Source organism: Oryctolagus cuniculus, chromosome 2 (assembly GCF_051225735.1).
Source record: "Oryctolagus cuniculus isolate XC-2025 breed Fujian yellow rabbit chromosome 2, ASM5122573v1, whole genome shotgun sequence".
Classification (NCBI taxonomy): Eukaryota; Metazoa; Chordata; class Mammalia; order Lagomorpha; family Leporidae; genus Oryctolagus; species Oryctolagus cuniculus.
The window spans coordinates 156,066,969-156,086,712 of record NC_142868.1 but is presented as its reverse complement, the minus strand read 5'-3'; the positions used below and the strand labels follow the sequence as shown (position 1 = coordinate 156,086,712).

General features: G+C 38.9%; 1 pseudogene; it reads left to right on the top strand.

The window, feature by feature from the left end:
* The window catches only part of LOC138848816 (WW domain-containing oxidoreductase pseudogene), a 35,007-nt pseudogene extending 19,295 nt beyond the window's left edge, over positions 1 to 15,712 (top strand).
* Positions 15,713 to 19,744: the final 4,032 nt, after the last annotated feature.

The window sequence follows — 19,744 nt, the reverse complement described above, 5'->3', positions numbered from 1 at the left end:
TTTCTTTGTTCCTAAATTTAAAATTGTATCAGGTGATAAATCAGAGCTTTTTTTATCATTACAATATTTTATTTTGAGAACCTTTTGACCTACAAATCAAATTTTTCTTCAAACATGGGAAGATAACATGTTATTTCTTCATAAACTGTCAATCATCAGACTTCGAAGTGCTACATATGTACTTTCTGTCCTTGTATTTATTCATTTACATAATTCCATGTGTTTTTTTGTAGTTAAATTCTGCACTTTCGTAGAACACTTTTTGGTCTTTATCTTGATTATCCACTTACTATTTCATTTGTTACTGATTATATTACAGTTTAAATTTTTAATTTATAGATTTTTACACTTATTCCTGCCTGTTACCCCATGGTTTGTTATCAGAGATGAGTTATTTATATCTTGATTTATGATTTTCTATTCTTTTTTAATGCTTTCACGTTGTTATATCCAAATAGTATTTCCACTTTATATTTTTATAATATCTTATTTCAGATGATAGATTTTCTATTCATTATTCTAATAATTTTAACTTTCATTTAGTAAATATAAATTTCCAAAGTACAGCTTTTGGATTACAATGGCTTTTTCTCCCCCATAACTTCCCTCCTGCCTGCAACCCTCCCATCTCCCGCTCCCTCTCCCATTCCATTCACATCAAGATTCATTTTCAATTAACTTTATATACAGAAGATCAATTTAGTATATATTAAGTAAGGACTTCAACAGTTTGCACCCACACAGAAACAGAAAGTGTAAAATACTGTTTCAGTACTAGTTATAGCATTAATTCACATTGAACAACACATTAAGGATAGAGATCCTACATGGGAAGTAAGTACACAGTGACTCCTGTTGTTGACTTAACAATTTGACACTCTTATTTATGGCGTCAGTAATCTCCCTAGGCTCTAGTCATGGGTTGCCAAGGCTATGGAAGCCTTTTGAGTTCGCCGACTTCTATCTTATTTAAACAAAGTCATAGTCAAAGTGGAAGTTCTGTCCTCCCTTCAGAGAAAGGTACCTCCTTCTTTGATGGCCTGTTCTTTCTACTGGGATCTCACTTACAGAGATCTTTCATTTAGTTTTTTTTTTTTTTTTTTTTTTTTTTTTTTCCAGAGTGTCTTGGCTTTCCATGCCTTAAATACTCTCATGGGCTTTTTAGCCAGATCCGAATGCCTTAAGGGCTGATTCTGAGGCCAGAGTGCTATTTAGGACATCTGTCATTCTATGAGTCTGCTGTGTATCCCGCTTCCCATGTTGGATCGTTCTCTCCCTTTTTGATTCTATCAGTTAGTATTAGCAGACATTAGTCTTGTTTGTGTGATCCCTTTGACTCTTAAACCTATCAGTGTGATCAATTGTGAACTGAAATTGATCACTTGGACTAGTGAGATAGCATTGGTACATGCCACCTTGATGGGATTGATTGGAATCCCCTGGCACATTTCTAACTCCACCATTTGGGGCAAGTCAGCTTATTCTTATTTTTACACGTATTTTGTCTGCATTTTCTTATTATTGCTACCACCACCATCATCATCTTCTTCATCATTATCAACAAACAAGGGAAAAGTGTAAAATCAAGAAAAACAAGAGCTAAGGCTGGCACCATGGCTCACTTGGCTAATCCACCTGCTATGGCGCAGGCACCCCAGGTTCTAGTCCCAGTTGGGGTGCCAGGTACTAGTTGTGGTTGCTCCTCTTCCAGTCCAGCTCTCTGCTGTGGCCCAGGAAGGCAGTGGATGATGGCCCAAGTGCTTGGGTCTCTGCACCCGCACGGGAGACTGGGAGGAAGCACCTGGCTCCTGGCTTCAGATTGGTGCAGAGCTGGCCATGGCAGCCATTAGGGGAGTGAACCAACAGAAGGAAGACCTTTCTCTCTGTCTCTCTCTCACGGCCTATAACTCTCTCTCTTTCTCTCTCTCTCACTGTCTAACTCTGCCTTGCAAAAAAGAAAAAAAAGAAAAACAAGAACTATTAATATTATACAGAGCAATAGTTGGAGATTATGTTGAAATATTCACCATCTACATTGAATATTTTTAGATTTTTCTCTGATGTCCATAAATAGCTGGTTGTATACACAGAGTCAAGATTATCATCCCAACATAAACTCTCTATTTTATCTTTATAGTCACAGATTTTGTATAGCTATATAATTATATAGTATGTGCTATATAATATATGGTATAGCTATATCTACTCAACATTCTGAATTTGTTCCTATCTCATCAGGGTAAAAATATGGCAAGTCACAAAGAAGTCCCATGAATATTATCTTGCATTTTTGCCCCCACTCCATTTCAGGTATTTTGGATAGTCTTGCATCTCCAGTTCTTAAGTTTCCACTGGATTTGTAGTATTAGTCCCATTTTCTTTCTTGCTGCAACTACTGCTTCTCTTAAGTAACTTTATTTAGAGGTCCAAGTCCATCTTTCCTCTACTTATTTTATTTGTAGTTAGAAAACTAAAAGACATAGAAGAAATTTTGCACTCTAGAGTAAAAAAAAATTCCTAAATGATAATCCATTCCTTTTTTATTTGTTTATTTACAAAATGTGTGAGCATAGTAAGCTTCTTAACTGCTTTCAGCTCCTAGTTAACATGATCAGTTTTACCCTAAACAGCAACATAAAGAAACAATTCATCCTAAAATCATGTAAAAACTAAGCTTGAGCATATAAGCTTATTCATATTTCACACAGCAACCAGTGTATCCTTTCTTTTTATCTTACTAATATTGAGTATTAGAGCCTGGATGCTACATGGATTTCTCTATAAAAATTCTATTATTGTATTCCTGGGCTTTGAACCAAGAGCAATGAAACTGACTTTGGTGGAAACAGTAGCATAAAATAGCAACACAAAAAATTCCAAAGTGACAGCATAGCACTAACCAAAGAGTTAAGATTTGGTTCATGTAAGACAACATTGTTCCAGAAGGAAACAGAAGCCCAAGTCTCTCTTTCTATCCCCCCTTGCTATTCTGGCTCAAAGGTACTCTTCACAGTAATACTTAATATGTGACATAGTTGTGGGTTTTTTTTTTCATTTCTTCCCCATCATGTACTCTGTTCATGCACTGTAGGCCTTTTGAGAAGAAGGATTTTTTATCCTTTTTGTTCATTTTGAAATCCCTAGCACTATGGTCTGGCAAATGGTAGATGTCCATTAAATATTTGTTGAATGCATGGACACATTTTAGCACATTATTCCTCAGAGACTGTACTTGAATGATTTTTTGTATTATCTTTATAGTACATAGACATCTTAAAGCAGAAAAAAGATTTGTTTCATGTACTTTGCTGTTAAGTCTCCATAAAAATAAAAAAACCTTTATAAATCACTGTAAATGTCTAAGCAGTCTGTATGGAGAATGACTGTTAAATTTTGTGATGTCATTAACATAAGCAAAGTAATCTGTTTGGAATACTAGCAAATTCAAACAACTTTTAGAAGTTGAGGCAGGAATTTTGACAATAACAAATTCTAACAATGATACATAAGACAATAGGTTCTTTAAAATTTGCATAATGAAAAAACAGATCCATACAGGAAAAAAGAAATTCCTCTTTCTGTACTTGGTTATGATAATCAGGTAAAAATCATAGCAATTCTTAAAAAATGAATGGCAAATAACTGTATTTCTCAATTTGACTTCAAAATCACCTATATCAGCGATTCTCAAATGTTAATGTATATCTGAATCAAAGGGTAATATTGAAATGCAGTTTCTAATCCAGCAGGTCTTCTTAAAGTCATAAGACCTGAAAGTATACATTTTTAACAAGTTCCCAGGTGATGTCCTTGAGATATACTTTATCTAACTTGGAACCAGCCTACAGAAAATAATAGTGCCATTAAAAGAGCATTTGTTCCAATAGTTCTGGCCACAGACATCTATATCTGTATATATTAACTAAAATGTTAACATTAGATGAGGAAAAGAAAACAGTCACAGAACAAACACTTCTCCCAAGGATTTTAAATGGGCCTAGATCTCTAACCAGAAATTCAGTAACTAATGAATGAAAATGGGTAACCTAGGGATGCACTCAAGTTCGGTTTATTGCCTGCAACTAACAATGCAAAATCGAACTATCATGGGACTTTGAATATCAAAGACTTTACACACTGATGAACATTCTCTGATTGTGGAATGATTAAAGTCATTTCAAAACAACTATCTGGGAAAAGTAAATACATTTGTGGTGGTAAAAACACTTTGTGAAACAATTTAGCAATACTTATTTAGAGCCACAAAATAGATTTATAAGCTTATCTGGGAGTTTTGCCTTTATGAAATAATCTTTTCACATATTTTAAAGATCTAAATATATAAACATTCAACGAAAGGTTGATTGTAATTTGGAAATATGAAAATTCATGGATGGAGCATAATTAAATTTTTTAATTAATTATGGATTTTAATTTCTATTTTTTATGTTAGCATTCCTATTAATTATTATTTATCCTGTAAGAAAAATATCTGACTCATCCTTTGATGCATATGATTTCTGGTAACTAAAGTTTTTCATTATTGTACACAAAAGGTTCATCTAAACCAACAGAGATTGTTAGATATCATTTTAAAACACACAAAATTCAGAGTCATTCAATGTTAAAATTTTTTGTGGTAAAAATTTATTTTATTTGAAAGTGGAGAGTCAAAGTTAGGAGCTAACACTCAACTCAGCTCTCCCACAGAGGTGGCAGGGGCATAAATACTTGAGCCATCACCACTGCCTCCCAGGGTACACATGAGCAGGAAGCTGGAATGGGAATTGGAGCCAATACTCGAACCCAGGCACTTCAGTATGAGTTGCAAGTGTCCCAATCAATGTCTTAACTTGCTGTGACAAATGCTTGGCCTCAACACTGTGAGTTCTGATTGATCCAGAAGTTTAATAGAATGTGAAAATAATAAAGCTGAGTTTGGGTATGCCTTAGCCAAAATTTTAATTTATTTTTGATTGGCAAACATAATTGTATATATTTATCATGTAATGCATGATATGTATTTGAAATATGTATGCATTGTGGAATGGCTAGTGGAACTACTTAAAATATACAGGTATTTTAAAATTAATGAAGTGTATAATAAGAAAGTATAGGAAATTTTTACTATAAGGATCCAAAGTATGCAAGCAAAGTGAACTGTTACGTGCAGGTGAGGGTCTACAAGGAAAGGAATAGGAAGGAACTTTGAGGGCATCTGAAGCAGATAAAACATAGAGAATTAGTGAAGAAGGGCAGTGGAGTACGCTATGTTCTGAATGGTAAAGAGGATTGATGAAAATGTTTTCAAGCAAAGTTGGAGCTGGAAGAAAAACCTCCAGTAAGAATTTGGTCACAAAGATCATTTAGCATGTAAACCCTTTGCAAGACCCTTCTAGGAAAAAAAGAGGTAAGGGATTCATATTTCTCTGTGTATCTTACTAATTAATAAATAACTGAAAGATGAGACAACAAAATTACCATTTATATTCTACAATGAGATATGAATTTATTTTTAATTAATTTTTATTTATTTGAGGGGCAGATACCTAGAGAGAGGGGGAAAGAGAGAGAGAGAGAGAGCTCTTAGCCACTCTTTCACTCTCTTCATGCCTGCAATAGCCAGGGTTGGGTTAGGCCAGAGCTTGGAGCATTAAACACAATCCAGGCCTCCCCTGTGGGTGGCAGGGAACCAACTACCTTAGCAATCAACTGTTACTTTCCATGGTGCCAATTAGCAGAGAACTGTAGTCAGCAGCTGAAACCATATTTCTAACCAAGGAACTTTAATAAAGAATGTAGGCATCCTAAATAGTGTCTGAACTGTTAGGATAAACGTCTGCCCGGTATTACATGCATTTTAAATGGTGCTTAACTGATGTCTTTTCAACTACTCCAAGAAACATCCTTCAAAGCACACATTAATAGACGCTATCATGTTTATACCTGGCTCTTGAGTCATCCAGATTATCTGTGTGGCTTCTTTCTCAAATATGTTTTAGAAAACTGCTTTATCAATGTTGGTTGAATTTATTATATGATGAAGTATCTCTGGTTCCTAAAATTAACTTCAATAGGGTTTTTGAATATTCATTGTACTTTGCCCTCTAAACAACATCAAGGGATAGAAGCAAAGACAATGAGCTTCTTTTATGATTTCTAAGTGAAGCAGGGTGATCATAGCTTTTCCTCTGCAAGAAGCAAAGAAACCTGTTGGAAACAGATGATCATAAAGATAACATAGAGACAGATGAGGTTTGTCATGGGAGAAAATGAAAATCACTTGACTCTCTGGTGCTATACCTTTGGATCTTTCCTGTTTTTTTTGTCTTCAAACAGCATAACTGTTTCATAATCCTGATTATGTGACTACCACAAGGTCACTCAAAGCTTGAAGATCTTATGAATTCATTCTCAAAATTCTAGGTCAATATGACTCTTAAAAAAATGAAATAAAATGACCTTGTTAATATCATCCAACGGGGGGCAGTGGAGCCAACATTTCAAATAAGGACTGTTTGATACCAACAAGAATGTACAAAGACTACCCCTATATAACTTTCTGCACTATCCAGTCTGATAGCCATGAGCAGTATGTAACTATTCATACAAGACATGGGAATGTACTCAGGAAAATAATTTTTAACTTTGTCCAATTGTCATTTGTTACATTTGCATTTAAAATCAAATAGCCAAATATGGTTTGTGGCTACCATAGTGGACAGCAGCACTTTATACCACGCCTTTTCCTATTACTGAGCTTATATTTCCTGATGAATATTGCACTGGTCACTATCCACTGAATATTGCACAAGCTACTTTTTTCAAGCAAACTTCCATAATAATTCTGATATTTATATATAATTTTTAAATAATTATGTAAACACTTAACAATTGTTATAAATTAATTATATGTAATAATTATGTCACCTATATAATTCTTAGTAATAATGTTTGAACTAGTGATAGAGAAAAGATTCTAAATGAAGATGATCAATTGTAAATGTTTGGCTCTTGAAACTACCTAGGATTGGTATATATATAGTATTGCAGACTGAGAGTAAAGATAATTATTAAAATTTAGCATTTTCGTTTAAATTCACTTGTACTTCAACACTATTATAAGCTGCATATACAGTTTCCCAACTAGCTTTGGTACTGGCTTTTCTTGGCAAGGTAGGATCACTAACTCTTTGGGGCTGGTAGAAATGAACATTTTTAAGACTACAGTGGCATGTGGTTTACTTAGCCTCCTTTCAGATAGAATGGTGTTCTATAAAAGATGAGATATTTTTGTTTTTTGACAAAAGTCAACACACATACTTTGTAAGATAAGCACTACCAAGACCAAGCCAACAAATGGATATACAGCATATAAAAATAATAGCACTGGAAAGAAGGGAGGGTGGTGAGTGGCCAGGAATTGATAGCTATATTCAGAATTAAAACAGAATAAATTCAAGAAATAGTGACTACAAGTAAGCCCAAGACAATTTCAAAAGAACATAGAATAGTCCATTATACTGCTTCATCTGCATTTGTAAATGCCAACTCTTTTTATGTTGAACTAAAATCCAGAAATGCATCTGCAGCAACCACAAGGGAGACAGTCTAGGTAAATGTGACGAATTTGAATTTCAGAAACTTCCACAGGGGAAAAAAATTCAGCTGGAAAAAATCCACTGTGTGTAGATGTGACAAATGGAAATTTATCAGATATGGAATGTGAGACCATTTAAGTTTCTAAAAGGCTGTGTTTTCACTGAAGCAAAAAAGTAGGTTGACAAAACAAATGGTTTTCTTCACCTAATAAAGTAGTATTCACTCACCTTGATAGATCCTCATCACTCCCGGTTGTACCCATTTCAGGGTCATTCCACAAAAAGTGAAGCTCAAGCTTGTTACTGTGATGTAAAGTGCATTGCTAGCAAAATGTCACTCCCTATATTCACGGATGACTTCAGCAAAGACCTGCAACTATTTGATAAAGCAACTGAAACCAAAAAATGTGTGATTTACAAATATAGAATGATTCACCTAAAATCTGAATCTGAAAGCCTAAGGAAAAATGTGTGAAAACAAAAATCATAAATCCATAATAACACTTTTATGTATATTGTCAAATCAATTTTGTTTTTTGAGGCTAAAGTAATAGTTGAGAAATGTTGCTAATATAAGACATCTTTTCACTTTTGCAGCATAGATTTACCTGGTTCTAGAAAATAATCCTCTCAATGGAATGACAAACAAGTCTTGGAGCAAAGTGAATAGAGAGACACAATATACAGATCAAACTATTCACAGTCATAATTATAAACAAATTAAAAGAGATTTATAAGTCCCTTCCACCTTGAAGTTCATATATATATATATATATAGTCAGATCTTTCTAAAACAGTTCTACCCTGATTCTCAATACTGAAAACTTAATCTTGAATAATTAAAATAGTTATGAACTGATCACCCATATCTAAAATAACTTCTTTAGGTGAAGACTTGTAGAAAGTTACCGGAAATTTAAAGTCATAACAGTTAAGTTTGAGATTCAAAGATGGCTGAATAGGTAAAAGATGACTGGTTTAGATCACAGGAAAATCAAAGAAGAAAAGCAGAGGAAGTGCATTCCCAGGAGAGAGCTGGAGAGAGTTTGCAGTTGAAATTCTGCAGAAGGAAGAGCGATGCCCTTGAGTAGCATGGAAGATGCCAATGTGCAGAAATGAGTGCCAACACCAACATGATCCTTGCAGCTGGGAACTGTAGGCCACACCAGCTCTGGACAGCAAGGTGAGAACAGCCCATAGCAGCCTGTCACACTGGTGATATTGCTGGAGAACCTTGTAGAGCACACTGTCTTTGAATCTGAACTGGAGCCCTACCTGGGGACATGGTACACACCTAACCCAACAACAGAAAAGCACATTTCTTTCTCACCATGCCCCAGAAAGGGTCGCTGGCAACTGGCGGGGAGAAGGCCTCAATCTGACACAAGCAGAGGCTATTTCAGCTCTCGTGAGTGTGTGTGATCAGGAAATTTTACCAGAGGGAAACATTTTGTTCCCCACTGACTTTGAGTGTGGCTGGGAGAGTTGACAGGGGGCTGGCATCCGTGTAGGACTGTGAGGAGCCCCCTGCCTCTTAACATATCACAGACTCCAGGGCTCAAACTGCCAAGGTGGAGCATCCACGGCAGCTGGGTCTGGGAATGTCCATGGATGGGTTAGGCTAGCAGGGTGAAGTGGATCCTCTGCATCCTGTGACTGTGGGAACCTTGTACACTAAGACTGTGGGAATCCTGTGACTGACTGTACAATAGCACATGGGGTGTAGCTAGGTCTCTGGCAATCAATGAATCAGAGGCTCAGAACTCCCTGCTGGCTTGGAGTGAGCCATTGGTGAGGGTTCCTTGCTAACACTGAAGACTGCACAGATCCTTTGTGTGGTACGTGCGGCAGTGAAGGTAAATGTTGTACTTACTGTGGACTAGCCCCAGACACTGATCACTTCAAAAGAGAGGAGGTGGCAGGCACCGCATCTCAACAGGCTAATTCTCCATCTAGCGGCGCTGGCACACTGGGTTCTAGTCCCAGTCGGGGTGCTGGATTCTGTCCGGGTTGCCCCTCTTCCAGGCCAGCTCTCTGCTGTGGCCTGGGAGTGCAGTGGAGGATGGCCCAAGTGTTGGGCCCTGCACCCCATGGGAGACCAGGATAGCACCTGGCTCCTGCCTTCGGATCAGCGCAGTGCGCCGGCCACAGCACTGGCCGTGGCGGCCATTGGAGGGTGAACCAACGGCAAAGGAAGACCTTTCTCTCTCTCTCTCACTGTCCACTCTGCCTGGTTAAAAAAAAAAAAAAAAAAAGAGAGAGAGAGAGAGAGAGGAGGTAAGGGTGTGACTACCCCAACAGAGATGATATACTCTCCCCTGCTGACAACAGAGATCTACCACACCCAATTTGGGTGTCACTCTGGGTAATCATCTCACCCTGGAGCACTGACCAGAGTTCCCTAGTTGCACTCAGCACGCACTCTAGATATTCACTGAATGAGAAGACACTCCCCTGAGCCACAGAGACAAGGTTCAAAGATATAATCCATCAGAGGAGAAAACCAGCAAATGTTTCCAAAAATGCCTGAAAATAATTGGAGAAATCAAAGAGACAAAATTAAGGAAGACAACATGACACCCCCAAAGGAACACAACATTTCAATACTAGAATGTATAGAAAAAGAGTTTGATGACATGCCCCTCCTGAGAGGGGATGGCTAAGATTGCCAGTTCCATATCAGCTATGTGTGTATGAGGAGCCAAAGAAAACGGGATTTTTTTTTAAGAAAATGGGAATTTTCATGTGGTTAAATTAGAGAAGAAATGTAGAAGCAACTTTTGGAAACAGACCAGCATTTATACATTCAAAAACCTAGTCCTTGTCTGAAAACCTTTTTGGGTGGGTTTTTTCTGTGGTTGAATGAGGGAAGAATGCAGAAGCAAGCCTGACCAATAATTACATATCTAAGTATTGCTTTTGTTTGATTACCTTGTTAGATGGTCCCGGCTCTCTCCCAGGAGCAGCTTAAGGGAATCTTCCACATTCTACGATAAGGATGCTCTTTACATATATACTTTGAACTTCTGTGAGGAATTTCAGGAACTCCACAAACCCCCAAATCTTTTTAGCAATATCACAGACAGAGAATGGGGAGGAGAAACAGAGGGCCCATACCTACACCCATAAAAGCTCCAGTCTTAATTAAGAGAGGGCTCTCAGTCCTCTCAGTAAACCTATCAGATTTACTGTCTTTGTTAAATTTGGCCAGGTTTATTGGCTTCATTAAACTTAGTGCTAAAAAAAAAAAAAAAAAGTTAATTAATCTGTTTATCCTTTTAACTAAAATAAAAAATGTAAGAATTTTGAAGGTCTTTACTTTTAGAAAAAATGCATTGTTTATTTGAGAGGCAAAGAGACAATGAAAGAACTCTCATGCACTGGTTCACTTCCGAAATGCCTGCAGTGGCCCTCGAAGTAGGTTGAATTTGGGAGTTGGGAACTCTATCCAGTTTTCCCACATGTGTTACAGGAACCCGACCACTTGAGCCATCACCTGCTATCCCATGGGTTTACATCAGCAAGAAGCTGGAGTCAGAGCCAGGTATTGAATCCAGGTACACTGATATGGGGTATCTTTCCACTAAGCTAAACAACTGTCTCTAGAGGTCTTACTTTTAACTGAGTATCTCATGAGATAGAAAAAAAAAAAAAACACCTTTGCATTAACTTTGATAAAGTCACAAAAGTGAATAGGTAATGGAGATGAAGCCATTAACTTACAACTCTTCATTAGGCTCAAGACAGAGAAAGATATGATGTGGCCTTGTTAATAAATAATTTAGAGTTACATTATTTCCCAGATGCAAATACATTGATGTCCATAGAATAGTCTTCTTTATTTCCTACTCAAGGACATAGTTCAGTGACTAAATCAAGTCAGATAGCTAAAACAATTTGCTATTTTAAAATAGCTACAAATGACTGCTTCTATTAAAAGAATGCAAATCAGTAAGGACTTAGTCATTTCATTCATAAAATATTTACTATAATTTCACATGAGCAAGGTAATCTGCTTTATATTTTGAAGTAAGAACAAAGAATGAGACATTGAATCCACTTGTATAATTGTATAATTATAATAAAGAACAAAATATTGTAAGATCTTGAAAGAGAAAGCCTTTAAACTGGACCCATAAATATATAAAAGGAATAATGACAAAATATCATTGTTTACTGTGTGCAAGGTACTCTTTTATATTTTTTCACATTTATGAATGAACTTTAATAAAACTAAATTAGGTAAGTACTATCATAATTTTCACTTTACACGAGCATACTAAAGTTTAAAACATTTCCAAGTTCACAGATTAGTGAATTTTATAGCAGAAGTTGAACCAACACGAATTTGCTTCAGAATTTTTACTATGAATGACTACTTCACAATGTATATAAGCCAAGGAAAAAATCCAAATTAAGGAACTAAAATCAAAACAAGAAATTAACTAAGTAATATGTACTCAGATAAAAATGAAAAAAAGTTTATCAGCTTTGATACTGTATAGAGGCAAAAACAAAATGATGAGCTTTGACACAAGTGTCCAGAAGATAAAGTTCATGGAAATGTTTAGGATAGTTTAGGGGAGTAGTGGATCCGGAAGTGAGACAAAATCAAAGCAGTGTAGTAGTCTGGGTAGGTGACAAGAACTCGGACAGCGAGACTTGGGGGTCTGAACTTAACAAAACTCACAGGTAGAATTAGAAAGCATAGTCAATAATCTGCATATAGAGAGTACAAGAAATCAGAGTAATAATTAATTCTATGATTTTTAGTCTAAGGTAGTAATGTGCAAGATGTTGTCATTGGAAGATACTGAGAGCACAAGCTCTGAGAAAATAGAAATAAGGGCTTGGAACTCAAGCATGAAAAACTATTATTGATAGTAATTTGTCTATTAAACAATCATATAATATGAAGAGGGAATATAATATAAGAAGATTAGAGAGGAGCTCACTAAGGCTCAAAAAGTAAAGAGACAGAAAAATCAGTGACATAGCTAGAGAATTAGGATGATCTAATGAGAAAGATCAACAACATGCAGTTTACAGAGAAAAAATGTTTGCTGATAATAAAGTCATCATATTCACAGGAGCTTTCAGTAGACTGATATTGAAAGTAGGTCGATAGCAAAGGACACTGTAGTGAATGAGAGGCTAGTGAATGGTGGTAGACAATGTGTAGACCAATTCTTCAATTATTCTGGCAACACTGAAAAAAACAAATGTATATATCAATAACTGGCTAAAATTTTAAGCAGTGCCTTAATCTCAGTATTAGTAGAGCAACAGATAATTTTATAAAGGCAGCAAAATCCTTATTGCAAAACAAAACTTATAAACATAGGAAATAACTCACAAAATGATATCCTTCATTAATATGAATATAAGATGCATTTTTTTAAAATTTATTTCACAGATAGAGTTAGACAGTGAGAGAGAGAGACAGAGAAGAAGGTCTTCTTTCCATTGGTTCACTCCCCAAATGGCTGTCACGGCTGGCACTACACCGATCCGAAGCCAGGAGCCAGGTGCGTCCTCCTGGTCTCCCATGAGGGTGCAGGGGCCCAAGCACTTGAGCCATCCTCCTCTGCCCTCCCAGGCCACAGCAGAGAGCTGGACTGGAAGAGGAGCAACCAGGACTAGAACCCAGTGCCCATATGGGATAACAGCACCACAGGTGGAGGATTAACCAAGTGAGCCATGGTGCCGGCCCCTGCATTTTTAACAAAATATCAGCCAATGGAATCCAACCATTATTAAGCATGTTGTGACCATGTGGAAGTTATTGCAGAAATACAAGTCTGGATTCACATTGGAAAATCAGTCAGTTTGCCCAGTAGTATTGATAGTATGCAGAGAGATATGCTTGCAATCTTCTCAATGGATGCAGAAAGAGCATGTGAAAAAAAATTAATGCTTAGACATCTCACAAATACTCTGAGTAGACTAGGAATGTGAGTTCACACTTTGATCCTGAAAAAAGGGCAGAAGAACAAACGTACCACTAATATCATAAGTGAATTTCTCTTTAGGAAAAAAATGAACCAAACATGTTCATATCACTTATACTGAATTGTATAACTGAAGTTCTAACCAATGCAATGAGGCTATTAAGGGAAATGAAACTACAAAATATAGGAAAAAGAGAAATGCATTTTCCTTACTTTCAGGACACATGAATTTTCACTTAGAAAATCCTATGGAATTTGCAAAAAAGAACAAATAGGTGAACAGAGAGATAAATTCAATATAAAAAGCATGAATTATCTATCAACCAATGACCAATAATTGGAAAGTTAAAAAAAAGTCAGTTTGGAAGAACCAATATTTCCATCAACAGAAAAATGGATAAAATATCACAAAATGGTCATTAAATAAAATTTATTCAATAATAAAAGAAAGTATAATACTCATATACACAACAACACAGAGTAATCTCCAAAACATCTAGAGAGGAAGTAATAAAAACTTATTAGTATAAACTTTCACTTATATAATATAGGCAAATGTGAATTTATTCTAATAAGTCAAAATGCTGTTAGCCTATGGACCATGGTGAATAATTAGAAAGGGGCATATGTAATTAATCTGTGGGTATAGAAATATTCTATAATCTCTTTAGGGTGACATATAAATGTATATATTTACCAAACTCCTCAAGTGCACATTTAAGAACCTTACATTTCTTTTTTTTTTTAAATAGGCAGAGTCTTCTCCCCGGGCTGGGAGGAGAGAACCACCAAGGACGGCTGGGTGTACTATGCCAACCACACTGAGGAGAAGACTCAATGGGAGCATCCGAAAACTGGAAAAAGAAAACGCGTAGCAGGAGATTTGCCGTATGGATGGGAACAAGAAACCGATGAGAACGGACAAGTGTTTTTTGTTGATCATATAAATAAAAGAACCACCTACTTGGACCCAAGACTGGCATTCACTGTGGATGATAATCCAAAAAAGCCAACCGCCCGACAGAGATATGACGGCAGCACCACGGCCATGGAAATCCTCCAGGGCCGGGACTTCACTGGCAAGGTGGTCGTGGTAACTGGAGCTAATTCAGGAATAGGGTTTGAAACTGCCAAGTCTTTTGCCCTCCATGGTGCACATGTGATCCTGGCCTGCAGGAATATGGCAAGAGCCAGCGAGGCGGTGTCACGCATTTTAGAAGAATGGCATAAAGCCAAGGTAGAAGCAATGACCCTGGACCTCGCTCTGCTCCGTAGCGTGCAGCATTTTGCTGAAGCGTTCAAGGCCAAGAATATATCTCTTCATGTGCTTGTGTGCAACGCAGCAGCTTTTGCTCTGCCCTGGAGCCTCACAAAGGATGGCCTGGAAACCACCTTCCAAGTGAATCACCTGGGGCACTTCTACCTTGTCCAGCTGCTTCAAGATGTTTTGTGCCGTTCGGCCCCTGCCCGCGTTGTTGTGGTGTCCTCTGAGTCTCATCGGTTTACAGATATTAATGATTCCTCAGGAAAACTTGACTTTAGCCGCCTTTCTCCATCAAAAAATGACTATTGGGCCATGCTGGCGTACAACAGATCCAAACTCTGCAACATTCTGTTCTCCAATGAGCTACACCGCCGCCTCTCCCCTCGAGGTGTCACGTCGAATGCGGTGCATCCTGGGAACATGATGTACTCCTCCATCCATCGCGGCTGGTGGGTGTACACACTGCTGTTCACCTTGGCACGGCCCTTCACCAAGTCTATGCAACAGGGAGCCGCCACCACCGTCTACTGCGCCGCGGCGCCGGAGCTCGAGGGCCTCGGAGGGATGTACTTCAACAGCTGCTGCCGCTGCACGCCCTCGCCGGAAGCGCAGCGCGAGGAGACGGCCCGGGCGCTGTGGGCACTCAGCGAGAGGCTGGTGCAGGAGCGCGTGGGCAGCCAGCCCCACTGAGGGCGAGCACCGCTGCCCGCGCCGGACCCTTCCCACCTCGGGATCCCGCGGGTCTCCATGGCCCTGTCGCGCGGGTGCGCACCAGAGAGGCGAGAGCCGCCGCCATGAGTGGAAAATGCCAAGTACCAATGGGAAACGGAGTTCCGGGGGAGGGGAGGGAAGAAATCACTTTCCTGGGGCTGGGGTACCTGTGGGTCCCTTTGCTTTGTACGGCTGTGTTTGAAAGCGGAAGCTCGGTGGGTGGGTGGGTTCCTTCGCTCAGCGCAGAAGCGCAAGCAACTCTCGCTAGATAGATTAGTCCGGTGCCCCCTTGTCCCACCACGGCAGCCAAGGGCTGGAAAAGACCGAGTTCACCCTTCCGTGAGAGAGGGTGAGAGAGAAGGAGAGACAGAGAGAAAGGTCTTCCTTTTTCCATTGGTTCACTCAACCAAATGGCTGCTACGACCGGCGCATTGTGGCAGGCGCACTGCGCCGATCCAAAGCCAGGAGCCAGGCACTTCCTCCTGGTCTCCCATGCGGGTGCAGGGCCCAAGGACCTGGACCATCCTCCACTGCACTCCAGGGCCACAGCAGAGAGCTGGACTGGAAGAGGAGCAACTGGGACAGAATCTAGCACCCCGACTGGGACTAGAACCCCCAGTGCCGGCGCCGTAGGCGGAGAATTAGCTAGTGAGCCGCAGCACCAACCAGAACCTTACATTTCAATGTATCATGCTTTGGCCTTCTATAAAACGTGACTTTGAAAATTCAATGAAAAATCCAAAGGAACTGTCATAATTTGTAGAGTAAGAATTAAGCAAAATATAAGAATCCTCAACTGTAATAAATAAATCATTTTAGGTAAAATATGCTTTTCTACTAAAATAAGTGCATGCAATGCTCCTGAGGCAAATCAGAGAGAAATAATTCCTTATTTTGAGTAGAAGGATTAAATACATATGACCCAAAATACATTTTGGTAGTAAGAAAGAACTACAATTAATTAATTAATTAATTAATAAGTTAGAGAGGGAAAGGCCGAGGCAGAGAGGTCTTCCATCCGCTGTCCATCCATTGGTTTACTCCCCAAAGGGCCACAATGGCTAGGGCTGGGCCAGACTGAAACCAGGAGCCAGGAGCTTTATTTCAGTCTCCCACATGGGTGCAGGAGCCCAAGGACTTGAGCTGTCTTCTGCTGCTTTAGCAGGGAGCTGGATCAGTAGTAGAGCAGCTGGGACTCAAACTGAGTCCCATATGGGATGCTGACACTGCAGAATGCAGCTTTACCCACTATACCACAGCGCCCCCTAGAGATTATTTTTAAACAACTAGACCAATCATGATCCTCATTCAGATGCTACGTGACTTTTCTTTCCCAGGTGACTGAATCTATCAAAGTAATCAATTAAACATTGTCAGTGTTGTACATACACTGCTGAAGCCAAACAAAAAGAGGCCATCAAAAAAAAAAAACTCAGAAATGTAAGCAAATAGGTCACAGGGAAAACAGAATATACACAAGTCATCTTGAGACCTTTTATGTGTTCAGATATTTCTGAGGCAGAAATGGCTTAACCACAGGTAAAGTCTTCATCCTGGGGACCAGTGCTGTGGTGTAACAGGTAAAGCAACTGCCTGCAGTGCCTGCATCCCATATAGGTGTTAGTTCGAGTCCTGGCTGCCCCACTTCTGATCCAGCTCTCTGCTATAGCCTGGGAAAACAGTAGAAGATGGCCCTGCACCCACATGAGAGACCACGAAGAAGCTCTTGGCTCCTGGCTTCAGATCAGCACAGCTCTGGCTAATGCAGCCATCTGGGGAGTGTACCAGCAGATGGAAGCGCTCTCTCTCTCTCTCTCTCTCTCTCTCTCTTTCTGCCTTTGCCTCTCTGTAACTCTACCTTCAAATATTTTTTTTAAAGTTTTTTATCCTTTGTAGCCATAGGGAGACATACTTTCTCTGTGCATAAAGAATAGTCACAAATAAAAATTAGCTAGATATTGGGTCATCAGAAGAGAAAGTAACCTTGTTTGGGAACATATGCTAGTCAACGAACCATAACCTACCATCACAAGAACAAGACAACTATAAAGTCTTGACTAACACTGATTCAGAGACCTAGATCAAGAAATTCCTCATGGCTTCTGACATGAAGAAAAAGTTCAGCTAAGATGTGGCCTTAGACACCAACTGACACTGAAGATAAGAACATTTATCTATAACCTCCAATGTAGCAAAAAGTACTGGGCCTATGAAAATTATATTTTCTTAAGCCCTTTCACCTGCATCTCAAATGAATGAACTCATATCACAATCATAGGACAAGGTGAAGAGAAACGATGAGCATATATAAATTGGAATGTACTCTCCATCCTCAATAGACATTTTTCAAAAGAGGAAATCCAAATGGCCAACAGGCACATGAAAAAATGTTCAAGGTCACTAGCAATCAGGAAAATGCAAATCAAAACCACAATGAGGTTTCACCTCACCCCGGTTAGAATGGCTCACATGCAGAAATCTACCAACAACAGATGCTGGCGAGGATGTGGGGAAAAAGGGACACTAACCCACTGTTGGTGGGAATGCAAACTGGTCAAGCCACTATGGAAGTCAGTCTGGAGATTCCTCAGGAACCTGAAGATAACCCTACCGTTCGACCCAGCCATCCCACTCCTTGGAATTTACCCAAAGGAATTTAAATTGGCAAACAAAAAAGCGGTCTGAACCCTAATGTTTATTGCAGCTCAATTCACAATAGCTAAGACCTGGAACCAACCTAAATGCCCATCAATGGTAGACTGGATAAAGAAATTATGGGATATGTACTCTTTAGAATACTATACCGCAGTAAGAAACAACGAAATCCAGTCACTTGCAACAAAATGGAGGAATCTGGAACACATCATGCTGAGTGAAATAAGCCAGTCCCAAAGGGACAAATACCATATGTTCTCCCTGATCGGTGACAACTGACTGAACCCCAAAAAGGAAACCTGTTGGAGTGAGGTGGACACTATGGGAAACGGTGACTTGATCAGCATAGCCCTGACTGTTAATGAACAACTTAATACATTATCCCTCTTAGTAGTTTTTTTGTCTGTTCTACTTAATATGACTGGTTTAATTCTGTAATTAATACACAGTTATTCTTAAGTGTTGAAAATTAACTGAAATGTGATCCCTGTTAAACATAAGAGTGGGAATAAGAGAGGGAAGAGATGTATAATTTGGGACATGCTCAAGCTGACTTGCCCCAAATGGTAGAGTTAGAAACATACCAGGGGATTCCAATTCAATCCCATCAAGGTGGCATGTACCAATGCCATCTCACTAGTCTAAGTGATCAATTTCAGTTCACAATCGATCATAATGAAAGGACTCAGAGTCAAAGGGAGCACATAAACAAGTCTAGTACCTGCTAACACTAACCGATAGAATAAATAAAGGGGAGAGTGATCCAACATGGGAAGTGAGATACTCAGCAGACTCATAGAATGACAGATGTCCTTAATAGCACTCTGGCCTCAGAATCAGCCCTAAAGGCATTCGGATCTAGCTGAAAAGGCCATGAGAGTATTTCAGGCATGGAAAGCCAAGACACTCTGGCAAAAGATCTCTGTGAGTGAGATCCCAGTGGAAAGAACAGGTCTTCAAAGAAGGAGGTACCTTTCTCTGAAGGGAGGAGAGAACCTCCACTTTGACTATGACCTTGTCTAAACAAGATAAGAGTCGGAGAACTCAAGGGGCTTCCATAGCCTTGGAAACTCATGACTGGTGCATAGGGAGATTACTGATGCCATAGACAGGAGTGTCAATTGGTAAAGTCAACAACAGGAGTCACTGTGCACTTACTCCTCATGTAGGATCTCTGTCCTTAATGTGCTGTACATTGACATTTAATGCTATAACGAGTACTCAAACAATATATTTCACTTTGTGTTTCTATGGGGGTGCAAACTGTTGAAATCTTTACTTAATGCATACTAAACTGATCTTCTGTAAAAAAAAAAAAAAAAAGAAATTATCAATTCCCAACTTGACTCTCACTGGGATTAAACATGACAATAGGTCTGATCTGATTGCATCATCATTTAAAAAAATCATCTATTATTTTTCACTTTATGTTTCTGTGTGGGAGCAAACTGTTGAAATCCTTACTTAATGTATACTAAGCTGATCTTCTGTATATTAAGATAATTGAAAATGAATCTTGATGTGAATGGAAGGGGAGAGGGAGTGGGAAAGGGGAGGGTTGT